The sequence below is a fragment of the Hyperolius riggenbachi genome, chromosome 11, assembly GCF_040937935.1.
Source record: "Hyperolius riggenbachi isolate aHypRig1 chromosome 11, aHypRig1.pri, whole genome shotgun sequence".
Lineage (NCBI taxonomy): Eukaryota > Metazoa > Chordata > Amphibia > Anura > Hyperoliidae > Hyperolius > Hyperolius riggenbachi.
In genome coordinates this window covers 5,137,905-5,154,370 of record NC_090656.1, presented here as the reverse complement: position 1 = coordinate 5,154,370, position 16,466 = coordinate 5,137,905, and the positions used below count along the sequence as shown (strand labels likewise).

The 16,466-nt window shown below is 45.9% G+C and overlaps 2 protein-coding genes across 4 annotated transcripts in view; one reads left to right on the top strand and one right to left on the bottom strand.

Moving 5' to 3' along the window:
* The window catches only part of LDHD (lactate dehydrogenase D), a 324,776-nt gene that overhangs the window by 153,927 nt on the left and 154,383 nt on the right, over nucleotides 1-16,466 (bottom strand). The window lies entirely within an intron of this gene.
* LOC137538930 (anillin-like) overlaps nucleotides 8,514-16,466 on the top strand; it is a 93,436-nt gene continuing 85,483 nt past the window's right edge. The window contains exon 1 of one of the 2 annotated variants that reach the window (XM_068261364.1): nucleotides 8,514-8,649. The gene's annotated coding sequence lies outside the window, so the exon portion shown is untranslated. The remainder of the gene's footprint in view (nucleotides 8,650-16,466) is intronic. The other variant, XM_068261365.1, reaches the window with a different exon arrangement.

The following is a 16,466-nucleotide window of genomic DNA, read 5'->3' as shown; positions in this document are numbered from 1 at the left end:
ACTTCTCCAGTTACTGAGTCCCTGCCATGTCTTGTGAATGTTCCTGTAACTCCACCCTGTACCATGGATAACTCAGTGTTACTTCCCAGTAAAACAAAAGCCACTGATACTTTCTTAACTTTGCCCTGCACAAATTTCTCAGCAGAGAATCCAGAGGTCCTGCTGACTTCTGAGTCCAGCCTAGCCAGTACTCATGAGTCTTTGTTCAGTGAAACAGACACCAGAAAAATCTTGCCTGTCTCTGCAAACACTTCTGCAGAAATTACCTGTGTTAATAAAGTTCAACTTCTGTCTGATCCAGCAGATGCCAGTAGATGCACTACATTAGTTTCTGAGTCCCAGCAATCCTGTCTAGAAACCTCAGAACCCCAGCATCTGAATTTTCCAATTTTCCAATTGAATAGTGCTTCAGATGCACAAACTTTGTGTCTTGATCTTCCTGTCTCTACACCTCACTCTAGTTTCATGAATAGCTCAGAGCATCTGCTATGTGAACCTGAAATCGTAGAATTATTACCTTGTTCAGAAAATGTTCTAGTAAATTTGCCCTGTACCATGAATTGTGCAGTAGATCTTCCCAATGAAACTCAGGTCACAGAATCATTATGCTGTCCAGCAGGTGCTTCCATGGTTTTGCCCTGCAATATGGACTGTTCAGTGATCCTGTCCAGTGAAGCTGTGGTCGCAGAGTCTTATGCTTCACCCAGTACTTTGGATACTTCAAACCCTCTAGCAGAGGAGTCTGAGGCACTGCTTAGCTCAGTTGGTGTTGCAGTAATATTCACTTGTCTAGCAGCTGTTTTGGAATTACAGTCTGCTCTAATAAAACTTGATGAATTTCTGCCCAGCAAAGCAGAAGCCATTGAAATATTGTCCTCGTCAGCAAGTGTGTTAGATACCTTGCCCTGTACACAGTCTGATTTAACCAATGTTGTTGAGTCCCTCTCCAGTGTTGTAACAGCCGAGGAACTCCAGCCCTGTCCTCTGAATGTTTCAGAAGTCTTGCCCTGTAACATGGATAATTCTGACTCGCTGGAAAAAATAATAGAAATTTCAGAATTTCAGTCCGGGTTAATGAGTGTTTCTGAAACCCAGCCCTGTATCCTGGAAAATTCTGGTTTTCTGCCCGGTGTGGCAGTAGTTCCAGAGTCCCCTTCCTGTCCAGTGAGTTTCTCAGTTTTGCCTAGTTCAGTGGGGATTGCTGCACTACTGACTTGTTTTGCAGCCCTTCATGAGCTCCAATCCAGTGTATTTGATGAGTCTCTGTCTAGTCCAGAAGAAGCTATGGGAACCTTGTCTAGTTCAGTGCATACATCAGAAGATTTGCCCTGTCTTGTAAATGCCCCTGAACATGATTTGTTAATAACCCTGCTGGAATCAGCGACATCTAAGTCTGATCCTGCATTTTTTAGTGAGAATCCAGTAACTGTGAAGTCTAGTCATGATGATTTTTTTTTGCCCAGTTCTGGTTTCGGTCCTGTCTTGACTGACTTTGAGGTTCGCAGTTCCTTGACATGCCCAGAGGTTTCTCTTGTGCCAGAGTGCCCAGATGTGTCTGTGTTAGCGTGCTCACGTGCTTCCCTAGTGGAGACATGTTCTGATGTTGCCGGTTGGCCTGCATGCCCGGAGATGGTTCTGGTCCCTAAAAGCCCTGATCTTGATGTTTGTCCTTGTGACCCTGACTCTGGAGTTGCCCTGGGTTCCATAGGGGTTCTTGATAGTTCTCCATGTGAGCCTAAGGGGCGTACTGACCTGTGGGGATCTCTTTGGAGCTTCCAAGTGTTCTGGGAGATCTCTGAGGAAACTTGTCCTGGTACCTTGGACTGGTTCAACAGTGGGTTTTGTGTTGGTAAGGACAGTTCCGGTGGGCATTGCAAAGGCTTTGGCGTTTTTGGACAGTCCCTGGAAGGCGATGGGTATCACACTGAGGCTTGTAGTGCTGACGGGCATGGTTCGGTAGGTTCTGGTTCCAATTAGTCTAGTTTTGGTGAGACTGATTCGGGAATTTGGTTTTGTCGGGCTGATCCGACCTTCATGAATTTTCAGTCAGATCAGTTTGCTGGATTTCCCACTTCTGATTTTTTGGTTTGGGTGGTTCAGGAGAAATATGTCAGTTTTTATAGGCGTCCAGAGGCCGCGTTTAAGGGAGGGGGTACTGTTATGATCGCTTCTGCAGCGTTTACTGCTGACTGCAGTGGTATTGCAAACCAAGCAGTTCTAATGTCATTACATGCATTTGCTTGCATAGTTTGGTTTGCACTTGAACTGGTTGCTGATTCCATCTGCAGTCGCTCTGAGGTTAATGACAGTTTAATATGCTTTTGTGTAAACAGACATTGTCTGCTGCAGTGGAGGGGCAGTCCCTTTCCTGCAGGCTGCATATCATTGTCTGCCTTTTCCTGCTATCAGCCTGTGATTAATTACCATTCACTTGTGTGGGAATCTGCAGGTCTGCTCCCATTGGATGACCTCAGTATAAAGAACTGCTTCCTGCAATGTCTCATGGGCTACCATAGTCTCAGATCCTGTCTGTTACTCTGCCCGTGCCCCACCTCGTTCCTAGTCCGTGTGGACTGCGCTGACTCCTGCGAAGGGGTCAGCGAGTCCTCCTAGTTCTGCTCTTGTTTCTAGAAGTTGTTACTTTGCTTGTCTTGTGTCATATATTGGTTCATCGCCAATATATACGCATACTTGCACGTTTATTATTTTCCTTGTATTCGTGTTACGTTGATACATCAGTGTCGCTGATATATACGTACACAAACTGTTTATATCCTGTGTTCCGTTAGTCAGCGTTCCAGCACGCTGAGCTAGTTATCCTGTTCCTGGTCCTGTTTGTGGATTGCGTTCATCTCTGCGAAGAGATAGCGAATCCTTCTGAGTCCTGTTCCCTGTATTACTCCAGTCTTAGTCAGAGTTCCTGCTTATGTCATATATCGGTTCATTGCCGATATATACATATGTTAGTCAGACGTTACAAATAGTTTCATTGATAGCTGTAATTGTAATACGCTAGGAAATCATACTTATTGTATATTTATCTGTGTTACGTTCATCTATCTTGATCCTGCTATTCCCTGACTATCCTGTCCTGTCTTTGTGAGGCACGCCATCGCTGCTAACGCATTGGCTACCTCATTCCAGTCTGTTTTATTGTGGACGCTTGCTGTCACTAAGTAGTGGCTAGTTAAGCAAGCGTTCATTCTGTCTACCTGTCCTGATCTCCTCAGTCCTGGTTTATGCGCTCAGCGCTACTTTGCGCTGAGACGTTATTACGAAAGTGTTGTTTGTGGCTGTTCGGATCTGCACCGGCTCTGTGCACCACAATCTCCTATTGGAGTCAGTCCTCTCCTCCACTAAACTGGGGATATCCTGATTCCTTGTGCTAGTGTGTGTACCTCCTTCACGTCAGCTTATGTGTTGCATGCTGACTGTGGAGAATACACCTCCAAGCTTAACAATAATAAAAGGAAACATTCCATTTCTAACATTGGCCGCTGCGCTGCGGCCACTTCGCACATTGGCCGGCCAGAACCCGAAGTGGCCGGCCAGAACTAGAAGTGGCCACACTTCGGGTTCTGGCCGTAACATGGACACAAAATTGATTGGCTGCCATATGTCCATGTCATAGGTATATAAGGATGTTTGTCTATTGTTCATTTTTTGTCATGCACAGCATTGCTTGAGAAAGAGGCATTTCCCCTCGAAACGTCGCAGATTGGCTGTTAGCATGTTGCTATTTATTAAAAGAGCATAAATACATCAGATGGTGGCGGCTTCCTTCCTTTTCTGTCTTTAAGATTCCGGAGTGTTGCCAGAAAAGCCCTGGCACATCATTGCTTGATTTTTAGGGGAGTGCTTCACCACCTACAAGTTCGAAAGCATACTTTGTACTAGGGACATAATTAAAATCTTGTGATAACCAGGACAAATGGACAGATACAATGTGTGGGTTTTATGTACAGTAGCAGCGTTTATATTAAAACTATAGGGGGTGACATTGGAGAAATAGTGTATTTTTTTATTTTTTCCTTGTATTTCCCTTTAAAATGCATAGAAAATAAAGTAATTACTGAAAACAAATATCAACCCCATAAAGCCCAATTGGTGGTGAAAAATACAAGATCTACAATCATTTCATTTTCTGCTTTCTGGGTTATGTGACTCACAGGCAGCTGTGCATGGAAGACGGGGAGATCCGCTACGAGGTACAGGGAGGGTAGAAGACGGCGCTGGAGTATTTAAGTTAGCAGGGAAAAGCTTGTGCTTTTTCGACCGGTTGCTCCCGGCAAGCACATGCATCCGGCACCAGGCGATCCTCGGGACTTTGCTGTATTAGAAGGGTAAACTGCTTTCACTGTTTCTTATTCAGTCCAGGCCTCCTCTTCACATCTTCTGTCTGTAGGGGTACCTCAAGGCTCTGTCCTCGGTCCCCTCCTCTTCTCCATCTACATGCACGGTCTTGGTAACTTAAAGAGAACCCGAGGTGGGTTTGAAGAATATTATCTGCATACAGAGGCTGGATCTGCCTATACAGCCCAGCCTCTGTTGCTATCCCAAACCCCCCTAAGGTCCCCCTGCACTCTGCAATCCCTCATAAATCACAGCCACGCTGCTGACAAACAGCTTGTCAGAGCTGGCTGTGTTTATCTCTATAGTGTTAGTCTGCTGCTCTCCCCGCCTCCTGCAGAACTCCGGTCCCCGCCTGCATCCCTTCCCTCCCTGCTGATTGGAGGGAAGGGACGGGGGCAGGGACCGGAGCTATGCAGGAGGCGGGGGAGCAGCTGAGACTGACACTACAGATGTAAATACAGCCTCACAGCACAGCTGTGATTTATGAGGGATTGCAGAGTGCAGGGGGACCTTAGTGGGGTTTGGGATAGCAACAGAGGCTGGGCTGTATAGGCAGATCCAGCCTCTGTATGCAGATAACATTCTTTAAACACACCTCGGGTTCTCTTTAATCAACTTATTTGGTTTCCAATACCACCTATATGCAGACGATACACAACTGTACCTCTCGGCCCCAGACCTTAACTCCCTCCTCACATGGGTTCCCGACTGCCTGTCCGCTATTTCCTCTTTCATGTCCTCTCGCTTCTTAAAACTTAATATGAATAAAACTGAACTAATAGTCTTTCCACCATCCCTGTCCACCCCTTTGCCTGATCTTACAATAAATGTTAACAGCACGTCTATAACATCAGTTCCCAAAGCACGGTGCTTGGGGGTAATATTTGATTCTTCTCTCTCATTTACTCCTCACATTAACTCCCTAACCAGCTCCTGCCATTTCCAACTGAAAAACATAGCACGTATCCGACCTTTTCTCTCCCATGACACAACCAAAATGTTAGTACATGCTCTTATTATATCTCGATTGGACTATTGCAATATATTGCTTGGTGGACTTCCAACTAACCGACTAACACCGCTCAATTCTGTACTGAACTCTGCTGCTCGACTCATTCATCTCTCCTCTCGCTCTTCCTCTGCTGCTCCTCTCTGCCAAGCACTTCACTGGCTACCAATTAATGAGAGGATTCAGTTCAAACTCTTAACCATAACCTACAAAGCTCTCCACAATCTCTCTCCCCTGTACATCTCCTCACTAGTCTCCAGATACCAACCCAACCGCAATCTCAGATCTGCACACAAGCTTCTTCTATCCTCTTCTACAATTACCTCCTCACATTCACGTGTACAAGACTTCTCACGTGCCTCACCCCTCCTCTGGAATGCCCTTCCACAACACATCCGCCACTCTCCCACCTTTGAAATCTTTAAACAATCCCTCAAAACCCACCTTTTCCAACAAGCATATTCTCTAGCTTAGGCCATGCACCCACTAAATAACCTAATTACGCACTGCCTGTACATATACTGTATACATCCCCACCTCTTGTTTCCACCCCATTCCTTTAGATTGTAAGCTCGCAAGGGCAGGGCTCTCACCCTTTTGTGTCATGGACTGTTATTAATTTAATTGCATTTTAGTCATCATGTAAAATCAAATTGTAATCAGCAGTGCTGTATCTTGTATCAGTGTTCATATTTGATGTATATCATTGTCTGTATCATTATGTATCCCTTGTTTGTTTTCTTATATTGTACAGCGCCACGGAATATGTTGGCGCTTTATAAATAAATAATAATATCATTTTAATGAATATTTAGGTAGTCCCTCATATTAACCACTTCCAGACCGCGATGATTGAAATCTACGCCGTGTTTGGAACCTGTTATTCCTGGCAGGGCGTAGATTTCAATCATCCCCCATTGCCGCAGGCACCTCTATCTGCCGTCACTATGACAGCAGAGCTGTGTGAGCAGGTCAGGAGACAATTTCATTGGCTCCTGAGGCTGTCATCACTGTAAGACAATCACATTGTCACAGGCTGAGGGCTGGAGATGCTATCAGCTTGCCTGTGTGTAAATTCAGTCCCCTCTCCTCCTCCCTCCTGCCTCTGAAATCAATGGCTAGTAACCTCCTCCTGCCCAGACTGAGCTCCCATAAGCCCTTGCTACAGTGCCAGGACACAAAAGGAGCTGTGGGCGAAGCTTGTTTAGTTTATAGGGAATAAGAGTATTAAAACAAAAAAAAAAAAAGTCTTTGGCTTGAGGAATGCCCTATAAACAATAGGAAAGGAACACAATTATGCAATGAGTAAAAGTTTATCTTGGATGCATGCCAGGAGTTAAGGCTCGGACATACGCTTAACTAAAATTAGCTGAGGTGGCCAATAACGAATGTCTCAGACAATAATCCGGCGTGTGTACAGAAGACGTCGGCGGATCAATTCACCTGAACGACAGCCGATTACTTTGATCCCACTGCTCAATGACGTCACAAACGCGCCACTCCATCATCACTCCGCCCCCTGCGGAGCAACAGAACGCTTTATCAGCTACACAGCTGACTTCATGTCCGTACAGCCCGGCCCAGTGATGTCATACAAGGGGATCGGTCTCCGATCTCTGGTGGGCGACATCCATCACAAGTGTGTACGCACGTTAACACAGAAAAGATTGTACAAAAAACAAGTATATCATTGATGGGCACATATACAGCATCTGAGTTATTAGTTGCCCAGTAGAGGAGGGTTCTGTGTGAGGCTGGGAGCACACATAGCATAACGAGAAAGGCTGCGGTTTATGTCATGTTTTATGGTAATGCTGTGTGCGTTTTAACTGAATTTGCGATGCATTTTTCATGCGTTTTTATATTTCCATTTATGCAAATCACTAGGAAGACAACAGGAAGTGGAAATACAGCAAACAAAGAAAAACTCATATAAAACGCATGGAAAACGCATACTATTGCGTTTCCATTGACTTTCATTATGTGCGTTTTTGCTGCGTTTATGAATATTATGCAACAAAAGCAGCGTTTTTAAAAATGCAGGTTTAAAAATGCATATGCATTTTTATATGCGTTTTTTCCTGCGGCCCATAGACTTCCATCAGGGCCCATTTCCATAGCTCCCAACTGTCCCTCTTTTAGAGGGACAGTCCCTCTTTGGGAGCCCTGTCCCACTTTCTCCCTCATTTGTCCCTCTTTCAGGACTGATGTACAGATATATGCAAATATATGTATTTTATCTACTGAAAAAATGTGTTTAACTGACTCTAAACTTTATTCCCATCCTCTAAATTAATATATTTCTTATTTTCAAGTGTTAGTATGATGGAAAATGAACCAGGATAGAAAGGACCAGTGTGATTTGAATTATAAAATAAGATATTTTTCTTATGAAATCTTTATGGTATGCGTGACTAGGGTTGTGTTTGGGGTGTGATTAAGGGTGTGGCAGGGGCATGGCTTAAGTGTCCCTCTTTCTTATCTCAAAAAGTTGGGTGGTATGCGTTTCCACTAGTGACGCACGCGTCTGCTAGACGCGCGGCGTCACTCCCTGGTGTGTGGATACTGAGACGAATGGCACGGCTATGGGAGTCGCACCCGGGCGTTAGCGCAAGCGATTCGGCCGGTGATGCCATTGTTCCCTATGGCAGCGTTTCCCCGCGCAGTTTGCCCTGCTGGGAAACTCTACTGATTTGGCGCGGAATCTGCACCAGTAGAAACGGGCCCTATTTAGCGGCAAAAATGTCCTCTGCTATGTGTGCACCTAGCCTGAGGCTTGGGTTAGGTCGGGTTGCATTTTCTGATAAGAACAGCTTGAATCAATGCTTAGGTTGCAATTTCTGATAGCTTTAGCTATAAATTAATGCAACTGGTAACCAAATGTTACATTGTTGCAAACATTTTCACCCCACGAGCTTCCAGCTGCACAGTGACAGGCCAATCTCTTCTTGCGCATGCGCAGACTATGGAACGTCACCTGAGGGTAAAACGCGAAAATCCCGCCCTCTCTCAGCCTCCACCAATCACAGCGTGCCGGGCCATCAGCGCAGCGCTCCGATTCGCCGCCGTCACGCCCCCGCCAGCCAATCAGCTCCGCACCCGGCTGGACAGCAGAGGCCCAGCGTCCCCTGGTCTCCAGCATGGCGGCCGCAGCGCAGACGTGGTAAAGGGGCGAGGCTTCGGGCAAATGGCCGGCTCTGCTCTAGTGCCCGGACTGCCGCATTCTTCAGTTAGGCGCGGAGATTGAACTGGTGGGAAAGTCACTGGAGTCGGAGTGACGGGAGCAGGTGAGACCCCCGGGTGCCCCCTCCCCCCAGAACCTGTATATATCATATCATGCTTGTATACAGCCCCGCCCCCATATATTGTGTATTACTGTATATGTCTCATGCATGTATAATGTGTGTGTGCTGCAGCAAGGCTACGCCCCATTTACCTGCATTACCTGTGTATCCAGCCCCATATTATATCTTGTATAATATATCTGATCAATAATGTGAATAGACTGCAACATGTCTCCTCCACACTCCCCCTGTATACACCCTGATCATTGCTATAGAAATATACTCAATTCAGGATTTATACCCCATGAGTCCTCCTGTATTAATACACCTGCTCCATCTTTCTTCTGTGCACACCTCTCCCACAATTATTTAAGTATTTGTATAGCGCCAACATCTTCCGCAGCGCTGTACAGAGTATATTGTCTTGTCACTTAACTGACCTTCAGAGGGGCTCACAATCTAGTCCCTCCCATAGTCATATGTCTATCTATGTATCATGTTGTGTATGTATTGTAGTCTAGGGCCAATTTAGGGGGAAGCCAATTAACTTATCTGGATGTTTTGGGGATGTGGGAGGAAACCGGAGTGCCCGGAGGAAACCCACACAGACACGGGGAGAACATACAAACTCCTTGCAGATGTTGACCTGGCTGGGATTTAAACCAGGGACCCAGCGCCATAAGGCGAGAGCGCTGACCACTACGCCACCATGCTACCCCAATATCCACATGTACATGTACACCTCCCCCCCCCCCTCCCCAATATCCACATGTATGCCTCCCCCCCCCCCCAATATCCACATGTACGCCTCTCCCCCCCCCCCCCCCCAACATCCACAGGTACGCCTCTCCCCCCATATCCACATGTACTCCTCTCCTGTCAATATCCACATGTATGCCTCTCCCCCCAATAGCCACATGTACATCTCCCCCCAATATACACATGTACATCCCTCCCCCCTCAATATCCACATGTACTCCTCTCCCCCCAATATCCACATGTTCAGGTTTTTCTCTCTACAACCCCCCCCCCATAATAAATACATATATTATTTAGTATTTGCTATATATAGTGCTGACATCTTCTGCTGCGCTTTACAGTGTGTATATGTTTAGTCTTGTCACTGAATGTCCTCAGAGGAGCTCACAGTCTGATTAGACTTTAATCTCTACCACAGTCCTGTGTCTGTTGAGGCCTGGCTGGTGGTGATGCTGGCCTGGATGGTGGGGGGCTGGGTGAGGGCAGGGTGCTAGCTGGAGCAGGTTGCGAGGTGCAGGCTGAGTGCTGGTGGGTGCTGGCTAGGGAGCAAGGTGCAGGCTGGGGTAGGGTGCTGCTGGCTGTGGCAGGTTGTAAGGTGCAGGCTTGGGAATGGTGCAAAGTGCTGGGTGGGGTAGGGTGCTGCTGGCTGGGGAAAGGTGCTGGGGCAAGGTGCAGACTGGGTGCAGGGTGTAGGCTGGGGCAGGGGGTGCTATTACTGACCACAGATCTGCGGCGACCGCCCGGTTCTTACTGTGCTCCCAGTGCCACTGCCTGAGCCCCACTCTCAGTCACAGTAATAGTCTTCAGAATTTGTGGCAACAGCAAAGCCAGAGAGAGCGCACAAGCTGCCCGCGCCCAGCGTAGTCCAGGAAGTGACTAATGATGTCACTTTCGCATTTGCACCAGACAGGGGTAGCGTGTACCTCTCTGGCTCCGCTGTTGCCCCGGGTTCTGAGGTCTATTACTGTGATTGAGAGAGTGGGGTTCGGGCAGCGGCGGTGGGGATGGCACCGGAAGCACAGCAAGGACCAGGCGGTAGCCTTGCGACAAGCGGCCTTTCCGGCTCAGCAGTGGTGATGAACACAGCACGCCTGCCCACAGAGACGGCTCCGCGTGCCATAGGTTCACCATCACTAAGGGCAAGTTCACAGTGCAAATGAATGGACAAGGAAAAGGGGTGGTTGGCACTGCGGCAAGTACCAATTAATATGAGCGGGAGTTTGGCAAAAACCACTTCGCTTCACTCACTCAGGTGTGACTGTGTGCTCTGACCATAACAGAACTGCACAGGAGAAAAGAGGGGCAGGTGTCTGCACTGCTGTATACGGCTGTCAGGCTAACAGTACCCAGCACCCACTGCTACCCACATCACTCCAAGCACCAGTATGTTCTACAATTATTCACTTTCACGAGTACTGTATTTGATGTGCCTCACTATGGATTAAAAGGAATACAGCAGTGCCGACACCTGTCCCTCTTCTTTTCTCCTGTCTAGTTCAGTGTTCAGTTGCGTTGCAGAATAATTCTGCATGTCAGCTCACTGCCCATACAATTCTATGTGCCAATTCACAGTACTGAGTTGTAACTCATCGCGTTATTCTAACTGGCTGCATGCAGGCTTGCCTTTCTTTTCATACCCGGCTAAGTATCTTTTACTTATTCACTTCTTTGCAGATCCTAATAGGCTGCTTCCACTTGGTCATTAGTGACTCTGACTGTATTCAAACTGCACTTTTAGTCTGATAGGTTGCACAGTTATTGCATATGTTGAATGATTGTTTTTGTGTAGCACTATATGCACTTTCATGGTTCCAATTTTTTGCACTTTATAATTCTTACTGAACCCGGGTTCATCCACGAGGGGGCTCATTCTCTGAGCCCCCAGTGGTTACAGGTTATACATCCACTGAGACTGAACCTAATAGATTATTATATCTAGCAGGCCCATTATGTTGAATATGGCTGGAAATACAATATTATGCTGTTTTTAGATGTTTTTAAATGTTTGTGTATCATTGATATGTGTTTGCAAAGCTTGTAATAAAAATATTTTTTTGATTGATACATATGGTCTGCAGTGGTGCTGTGTATAGGGGTATCTTTTCTCTTTAGTACTATGTATACATGCTCTACCCCAGCACACGCAGTCATTATTACTTGGGGTGCTGACAAACTCTTTTGTGTTCTGTTTTTTTATCATCCTACAAGTTCCAAAAGCTATTCTAATGTGTTCTGGCTTACTGCAGCACGTTCTACTATCACCATTTCTGTAGTAAATCAACTTATCTCTCTCTTGTCAGACTTGTCAGCCTGTGTCTGGAAGGCTGCCAAGTTCTTCAGTGTTGTGGTTCTGTGATGCATCTCCCCCCTCCAGGCCCCTCTCTGCACACTGCCTGTGTGTTATTTAGATTAGGGCAGCTTCTCTCTTCTCTCTTATCTTTTACAAGCTGGATAAATCCTCCTCTGAGCTGGCTGGGCTTTCACATACTGAGGAATTACATACAGGCAGAGCTGTCTGCACTCTGCAGGAAGAAACAGCCTGACACTTCAGTGGATGATAGCTGCAGAGGGAAAGAAACACACAAATGATCTCTTGAGATTCCAAAGGAATGCTGTATACAGCCTGCTTGTGTATGGATGTATTTTCTATGTGTGGACATGCTGTACATCAACCTACTTCCTGTTTTGGTGGCCATTTTGTTTGTTTATAAACAAACTTTTTAAAACTGTTTTTGACCACTTTTAATGCGGCGAGGAGGGGCAAAATTGTGACAGAGGGTAATAGGAGATGTCCCCTAACGCACTGGTATGTTTACTTTTGTGCGATTTTAACAATACAGATTCTCTTTAAGACCTATATAACTGAGACCTCTGAAATGCACTCCTTTCATCTTGAATCCTGGGGATTCTGATGTTGGCCTAGACTAGGCTGGTGGATAGGAAGCGAACAGAAATACTCAATAAGGTATAGGCTGTCCATAGCTGCACCTGGGCACACTCCTTTGCTTTGCTGACTAGACTACAGTCATGGATGTAACTAGCTCTGAAATTCCAAGGATTCGTACAAGGAATGTATTAGGTATCTGTGCTTGGTACTTAACGATGATAAATGGCTCATTTTTTTCTGAATTAATGCAGATCTCCTTGTTTGGAATTGGTGTAATCCAGATTGCATTTTAGTGTTTAACCTCCCTGGCGGTAACCCCGAGCTACGCTTGGGCCAGCTGCCGCAGAGGATCACATGGCCCCTGGCTATCTGCTCCCCTGTGACCTTGCGGCCTGTACGTAGTCACGTTACATACCGCAGTAAACTATGAGTGTGTCGGTTACCCTGCTCATCCCCGCTCAGGTGTTGAGACTCTGTGTTGGAGCTCACAGCGTAGTGGTTGATTAGCTGCTGTAACGCATAGGGGAGCAAAGCGGAGCATATGCTAATGGAGATCTCTGCTATCTGGACTGCCACAAGTATACTTAAAGAGAATCTGTATTGTTAAAATCGCACAAAAGTAAACATACCAGTGCGTTAGGGGACATCTCCTATTACCCTCTGTCACAATTTTGCCGCTCCTCGCCGCATTAAAAGTGGTTAAAAACAGTTTTAAAAAGTTTGTTTATAAACAAACAAAATGGCCACCAAAACAGGAAGTAGGTTGATGTACAGAATGTCCACACATAGAAAATAAATTTCATACACAAGCAGGCTGTATACAGCCTTCCTTTTTAATCTCAAGAGATCATTTGTGTTTTTCTTTCCCCCTGCAGCTATCTTCCACTGAAGTGTCAGGCTGTTTCTTAATGCAGAGTGCAGACAGCTCTTCCTGTATGTAATTCCTCAGTATGTGAAAGCCCAGCCAGCTCAGAGGATGATTTATCCAGCTTGTAAAAGATAAGAGAGAAGAGAGAAGCTGCCCTAATCTAAATAACACACAGGCAGTGTGCATAGAGGGGCCAGGAGGGGGGAGATGCATCACAGAACCACAACACTGAAGAACTTGGCAGCCTTCCAGACACAGGCTGACAAGTCTGACAAGAGAGAGATAAGTTGATTTATTACAGAGATGGTGATAGTAGAACGTGCTGCAGTAAGCCAGAACACATTAGAATAGCTTTTGGAACTTGTAGGATGATAAAAAACAGGATGCAATTTTTGTTACGGAGTCTCTTTAAGGGTCCCATACACTGGTCAATTTCAGCCATCGATCAATCGATTTATCAGAAATCAAATCGATCGATTTGCAGACAATTTTATCTATTTGACAGGATGTAAAATCTATGGCCCTAAAGGTGGCCATACACTGGTTGATTTGTCATCAGATTCGACCAACAGATAGATCCCTCTCTGATTGAATCTGATCAGAGAGGGATCGTATGGCTACCTTTACTGCAAACAGATTGTGAACCGATTTCAGCCTGGAACCGTTCACAATCTGTGGTGGTGGTGCTGCCGCCGCTCCCCCCGCCCGCATACACGCATACATTACCTGCTCCGCCGGCGCGACTCCAGTCCCCAGGTCTCCGCTGTCTTCTCCGCTCTGGTCTCCAGGTCCGGCATGCTTTACTTCTTCCTGCCCGGCAGGAAGTTTAAACAGTAGAGCGCCCTCTACTGTTTAAACTTCCTCCCGGGCAGGAGGAACTGAAGCATGCCGGAGACTAGACCAGTGCGGACACGGAGCAGCGGTGACCGGGGGTAGTCGTGCTGGCGGAGCAGGTAATGTATGCGGCTCTATTGCGTCGGTCGTCGGGTACTCGAACGCCGCTAGCGACGCGCTCCCTACCCGCGGGCGATCAACGGTAATCTTCCGCACGGAGCGATCAACGGGATCGGACAAAATGGATCAAAATTCGGCGTGTAGCGCGAACGATTGGCAGCAGATTCGATCCCAGTGATCGAATCTGCTGTCGAAACGGCGGCAAATCGGGCCAGTGTATGGCCAGCTATAGAGTTGCATTGGATCTAATGGTCCAATAATGCATTTAGATCGATTTCCAATAGATTTCATTCTGAAATCTATTGGAAATCTGTTCCTAGTGTGTGGCACTTATCAGATTCTTGTAAGATTCGACTTGACAGGCATCTGACAGAAATCTATCTGATGGTTGAATCTGCTGCAAATCTATGAGTGTATGGCTGCCTTTACAACCAATCATATTACTGCATGGAAGTTTGCCACACCCTAACCCGCTGCATGTTTCTGCCTTGCTGAAGAACTAACATTCTGCCATGTAATTGTGGATATGGAGGAAGTGTTTTGTCACTCGGCCAGCCATCTATCTATGCATACATGTTTAACAGCATATATATGGACTTATGCCTGTTAGAGGGAGGCAGCTGCTGGATATTTGTTTGGTTGAGACGAATGCATGAGTGACTTAGGTAGTGCTTCCTTGACTGCAGGGACGCTTTGAGTCATTAAAGGACAACTGTAGTGAGAAGAATATGGAGGCTGCCATATTTATTCCCTATTAAACAATACCAGTTGCCTGGCAGCCCTGCTGATCTAGGTGGCTGCAGTGGTGTCAGAATCGCCTGATCTGCTGCATGCTTGTTCAGGGGCTATAGCTAAAAGTATTAGAGGCAGAGGATGAGCAGGATGCCAGGGAACTAGTATTGCTTAAAGTGGACCCAAACTAAAAATACAAGATTTCAGAAATAAAATCTATTTTCTAAATTATAATAATAAATAGCAGCCTTTTTTCAGCTGCATGATGACAAATATAAAATATTTTACATTTATTGGAGAAACCTCTCCCTTCCTTTCATATTGCCAGGACAGAATCCGGCAGGCTGGTGGAGTAGGAGGTGTCCGGTAATGGAGGAATTGCTAATGGCTGCCCCCAGTATAACCCTAGTAATGATAAGAGAAGGGTGAAAAGCATGCACTGAAATGCTCATAGGTTTGAAGGAGTGTTTATTTATCTTTGTATGTGTCAGAGTGGTGCAACTAAATATTTTGAATTAAAAAAATGTTTGGTTTGGGTCCACTTTAAAAGAAAATAAAAATGGCAGCCTCCCTATCCCTCTTACCTGTCCTTTAAGACCTCCGACCCTGCTAATCAGCCATATTTAGCGGTGAATTGATGACTTTTGGTTTTTAAAGATTTTTTTTTCTGTACAGCAACATTTTTTTAAAGAGTAACTGTCAGGCTGCAGAAGCTAATTTAAACCTCTATTCTCCTGTGTTAAACAGTTTAGAAGGAAGCTCAAAAGCCATTAGTGAAGATAAACATTTCAGTTACCTTTGATGTGTGCTTATCTTAAAGTCTGTTATAGACCCATAAAGACGCAAGCCGCAGCTAAACTGCAAAGCATTCTGGGGCCCTCCCCTCGGCTGCTAATGAGACGGTACAGCAGCTTGTGTAATCAGTCCAGAGCTAGCACTGATAAATCTCGGGGCAGAGTTTCACTGCAGGAGTCAGCTATTGTTCCTAGCCACAGCACTGATAAATCTCGGGCAGACTACACTGCAGGAGTCAGCTATTGTTCCTAGCCACATGGCTCATTAATATTCACTGCACACCGTGTTGTTCAAGAACGAGTGTATCTGTGATCAGAAGCAGGCAGGACATGACGACACATTTGGCTTCACAAACATGGAGCCTGCCATGAGCTGTCAGGAGCATCTATCTCTGCATATACTATATACAAATTCTGTGAAATCCAAACGTGGACAGTGAAATGCATATGTAATGTAAGTACAGCCAATCTTTAGCTACTGATATATGTGTTTATTTTCTCTGAGACCCTATACCTAACAGCTCCTCTTTAAGTGTTTTGTGCTGTTTTCGCTCCATGTAAAGGACACCACTGTGCGACTTTTGTGTGCAATAAATAGACTTGCTTGGATTATGCTAACAGGTGCACAAGACCATTTTTTCTGTTTGTCTTTATACCTGTACTACAGATATACAGATATGTCCATATACTATTTATGCACACATATCGGTCGAAGGTTCATGAACATTTTCCGATATGTAGTCACGTTACATACCTGCTGCCGGGTCACAATGAACAGGCACACTGGCGGGGATGGAGAAGGACACAATGGGGAGGGAACAGTGCC